Here is a 4,976-nt window from a genome sequence, read left to right as displayed (position 1 = left end):
AAAAAAAAAAAAAAGAAAAAGAAATGCCCCCCATGGGCTGGAGAGATAGTTCAGCCATTAAAGGCTAAGCTCACAACCAAAAATATAAGAAATGCCCCCCATAAGTTCAGGCATTTAAATACATGGTCCTGATTAATGGCATTGTTTGGGAAGATGATAGTAGGTACACCCTTCCTGGATATCAATGAGGGCAGGTTTTGAGAGTATATAGCCTCACCCTACGTCCAGCTCATTCCCTCGGCCTCATTCTGGAGATCTCTCAGCTTCCTGCTCCAAACATTGTGCTTGCCACTTGCTGACATGTGTCCTTGCCAAGATGGACTTGTATCCCTTCCGCAACCATAAGCTCAAAGCCCTCTTCCCCAAGTTATTTTTGGCCACATCATATTACAACAACAAAAACTAAAACAGGAAAGTAACTAGTACAGTCACCATGTCTAGTTTATGTGGTGCTGCACATCCTACTTAGAGCATTGTGCATGCTAGGCAAGCAGTCTGCCAACTGAACTACATCTTCAGCCTCTGAAATGAGATGACTTATATCTTACTCCATTTCATTTGCATTTGATGTCAAGTAAAATATACCATTGATCATTTTGTTTTTTGTTTTTTTAAAAAAAAAAACTCTACAATATGCTATTTTAGATATAACAATAAAAGACTTGAGTATTGTCTTAAGACACCATGACCAAGGTAACTTATACAAGAAAGCATTGAATGGGAGCTCACAGGATGTTGGAGGATGTGTGTCACTGTGTAGGGAAGGGCTTTGAGGTCTCCTAGGCTCAAGGTATGTCCAGGTACAGTCAATCCTCTTCTGTTGCATGCTGCCATGCTTCCTGCCATGATGATAATGGACCAAACCTCTGAAATTGTAAGCCAGCCTCAATTAAGTGTTTTTCTTCATAAGAGTTGTGGTATGTCTTCAAAGCAATAAACCCTAACCAAGACAGGAAGGCTGTCATGGTACTGAAGCAGTAGTTGAGTGTTACCTCCCAATTCACAGACATGAGGCAGAGAAAAAGCTACAGGGAATGGTGTGGACTTTTGAAACCTCAAAGCCCATCTCCAGTGACACACCTCCTCCAACAAGGCCATACCTCCTAAACCTTCCCCAACAGTTCCACCAACTGGGAGCCAAGTGTGCAAATAAACAAGCCTATAGGGCCCTTACTCATTCAAACCACTACAACCAATGATCAAAATGTGGGGGAACAAAATTGTGAGGGTTTCATTGTCTTTTTGTTTGTTTGTTTGCTTTGTTTTGTTTTGTTTTTGAGATTTGGAGTTTGTTTGGGTCTTTTGTTGCTTGTTTTTTCTTTGTTTGTTTGTTTGTTTATTTGTTCATTTGTTTTTTTAAGATAAGAATCTCACTATGGCCCTTTCCCCTGGCTGGCAGCGATGAGGCCGCACAATGCCTGGAGTTACTGTAAAAGATGTTAACCAGCAGGAGTTCCTCAGAGCCCTGGCAGCCTTCCTCAAAGAGTCCAGGAAGCTGAAAGTCCCCGAATGGGTGGACACATTTAAGATGGCCAAACATAAAGAGCTTGCCCCATATGATGAGAACTGGTTCTACACATGAGCAGCTTCCACAGCAAGGCACCCATACCTCCAAGGTGGTGCAGGGGTTGGTTCCATGACCAAGATCTACTGAGGAAGGCAGAGAAACGGTGTCAGACCCAGCCACTTCAGCAGAGGCTCTAAGAGTGTGGCCCGCTGGGTCCTCCAAACCCTGGAGGGGCTGAAAATGGTGGAAAAGGACCAAAATGGGGGCCGCAAGCTAACACCTCAGGGACAGAGAGATCTGGACAGGATCGCTGGACAGGTGGCAGCTGCCAACAAGAAGCATTAGAACAAAGGATGCTGGGTTAATAAATTGCCTCAATCATTAAAAAAAAAAAAAGAATCTCACTTTGATGTGCTAACTAGCCTGGACCTTGCTTTGTAGACCAGGCCAACCTCAAACTTGCAATGCCACCATGCCCATCTGTGTTTGTTTTTTTTTGTTTTGTTTTGTTTTTTGGTAGTGGGTTTTGGTATTTTTGCTTGTGTTATTTTGTTTGGTTTGTGTCTTAGTTATGGTGATGATTGCTGTGATAAAACACTATGCCTAAAAGCAAATTGGGGAGGAAAGGGTTTATTTGGCTTACACTTCCACACTGCTATTCATCCTTGGAGGAAGTTAGGACAGAAACTGAATCAGGGAAGGAACCTGAAGGTAGGAGCTGATGCAGAGGCCATGAAGGAATGCTGCTTATTGGCTTGCTCCCAATGGCTTGGTCAGTCTGCTCTCTTATAAAGCCCAGGACCACCAAACCAGCTGATATTATGGAGGTATTTTCTTTGTTTTGTTTTGTTTTGTTTTGCTTTTTCAAGAAACCAGAACTTTCCATTTCATGGTTATGTAGATGAGAGTGGACTCATGTGTCCCTGAGGCCGGCATTACATCCTGCTCCAAATTGCATGTTTACAACTGAAAATGTGTTTGTGGCCTGTAGGTGCAGACTTATGGAGTGAAGTAGCATGTCCTCCTTTAACTAACACCTCCTGTCTGCTGCTAGAACACATCAACTGTGTCTTCACCTCCGTTGCTAACTCTGCATGTGTGTCTGTCCCCTGAGCATCGAGTTAAGATCTTACAAGGCTTTTAAGCATAAAATCCACAAACATCTGTGCCAAGTTATTTCACCAATTAGGATTTAGGGATAAGGGACTTCCTTGGGAACATGACTTTGCTGTGCACTTATCCTGTTCTCATTGGTATTTCTGTAACATTAAACTAATATTTATACCAATAAAATGACATGTGAGGCGGGAGCTGTGTAAAAACCTGCTAGCTCGGTTAGGTAATTTTATTTTCTTAACTGCATGCAAAATATCTATTTATGAGCCTGATTCTACAACTAAACTGCCAGGTCTTCAAAAATCTTTCTAGCCAGGCATGTTGGCGCAGGCCTTTAATCCTAGCACTCGGGAGGCAGAGGCAGGCAGATTTCGGAGTTCGAGGCCAGCCTGGTCTACAAAGTGAGTTCCAGGACAGCCAAGGCTATACAGAGAAACCCTGTCTCGAAAACAAAACAAAACAAAAAAACAAAAACAAAAAAACCTTTCTATCTGTGTCATACTACTGAGCTGGTCTACCTTTTTCTTTAGCTCCTCCAAACCTAGGAGGGCACTGTATGTAACTCTCTCCTAAAATCCTGTTTCACCGGAGTCCTCCTAGCTACTTCTCTGGGTTCCTACAAGCCAGGAGAGAGAATCTAAAAAGGCGCCGAGCTCCAAAGAGAGAGCCCCTCAAAGGTCCATTTGCTATAAAAGAAGTCTGTAGCTCCTCCCCTACACCCTTGGCTGGTGATCCCAGATCACCTTCCTGGAGCCAGGCACCTAGTCAGTGAAGCCCAAACCATTTTACCTTTATGGTGGGGAAGCTTAGGGCCATCCAGCTGACTTTGGCTTGGGTCACAGAGCCAAGGGCACAAGACCTCTCCCAAACAATTTGCCTTAAAACAGGCAAGAATGTCCCATTCTTAGCATTCTTATGGAGCTTTTAGAGGCACACCCAAATCGAAATCCTTTGTCCACTGAAATTGCTGGCAGGGCTTCTTGCTGTTCTTTCTCTAAGTCACAAGGCAACAGATTCAAGGACATCTTATCTTTTCGGGATTTGCGGTTTGGGTCTGTTGCAATTCCGTAGTAAAGTTCTGAAGATAGGAATTTATGGTTGCTGCAGTTAAGACAGAGTTAAGGCTCCGAGTGGAATAGCTGCCATAGTCAAGCCAGTCAATCTTGTTAAGTTGTTCTAAAGCAGATCCGCATGCCATTGACCAGTCTGAGTAACAGGAATCCAGGCATGGACTTATATAGTCTAAGAATTAAAGTCGGGAGATAAAAATCGTGGTGGGCAGGGCGGTGGTGGCGCATGCCTTTAACCCCAGCACTTGGGAGGCAGAGGCAGGCAGATTTCTGAGTTCAAGGCCAGCCTGGTCTACAAAATGAGTTCCAGGACAGCCAGGGCTATACAGAGAAACCCTGTCTCGGAAAAAAAAAAAAAAACAATAAATAAATAAATAAAATCGTGGTGTAAGAGAAGTTTGGTAACTTGGTGAGAATTTGGTTTTTACATGTGGTCAAAACTCAGGAAAGTGTTCTTCTGTTACACAGTGTCCTCTGTTGTCAGTTCACAGTTGGGTTTTACCAATCCTGTTGGAATCCAGAAAAATCACGTAGGAAAGAGCTCAGATGGAGAGCCTGGACTCCAGGGTATGAAGGGAGCAGGCCCCAGACCTTGGTTAGGTCCTTGAGAGAGTTCATACAGAACCACGGGTTTGGATAAAATGCCTTACTTCTTGTGGAGTTTTTCTGCAGGTGTCAGAGTAAAGTTGAGGAAAACAATTAAAAAAAATTTTTAATGTATTTCTTTATTTTATTTATATGATGAATACACTGTAGATGTCTTCAGATACACCAGAAGAAGGCATCAGATCCCATTACAGATGGATGTGAGCCACCATGTGGTTGCTGGGAATTGAACTCAGGACCTCTGGAAGAGCAGTCAGTGCTCTTAACCACTGAGCCATCTCTCCAGCTCCCCAGTTTAGTTTTCTTACAACATGTATAAATCTTTCTTCCTCTCCACTTTAATCTTCCTTACAACTTGTTTAAACTTTGTTACCTTTCTTTTTCATCTGGACATCCATTGTTTATATATAAAAAATGTTTTCATTAATACTTTCCTTTTTTTATCCATTGAACTTTTTTTTAATTTGTTTTTATTTTATGTGAATTGGTGTTTTCCCTGCATATATGTCTGTGTCAGGGTGTGAGATCATGGAGTTACAGGCGGTTGTGAGCTGCTGTGTGGGTGCTGGCAACTGAACCCAGGCCCACTGGAAGAGCATTGAGTGCTCCTAACCGCTGATCTATCTCTCCACCCCCACTTACATTTTATTGATTTCTTTTTCTTTTTTTCTTTTTTT

The 4,976-nt window shown here is 42.7% G+C and overlaps 1 pseudogene; it reads left to right on the top strand.

The window, feature by feature from the left end:
- Positions 1-1,414: 1,414 nt before the first annotated feature.
- LOC110295430 lies at positions 1,415-1,879 on the top strand (annotated as a pseudogene).
- Positions 1,880-4,976: the final 3,097 nt, after the last annotated feature.

The sequence above is a fragment of the Mus caroli genome, chromosome 5, assembly GCF_900094665.2.
Source record: "Mus caroli chromosome 5, CAROLI_EIJ_v1.1, whole genome shotgun sequence".
Lineage (NCBI taxonomy): Eukaryota > Metazoa > Chordata > Mammalia > Rodentia > Muridae > Mus > Mus caroli.
The sequence above is the reverse complement of the archived record's forward strand: the minus strand, read 5'-3'. Positions and strand labels throughout refer to the sequence as shown.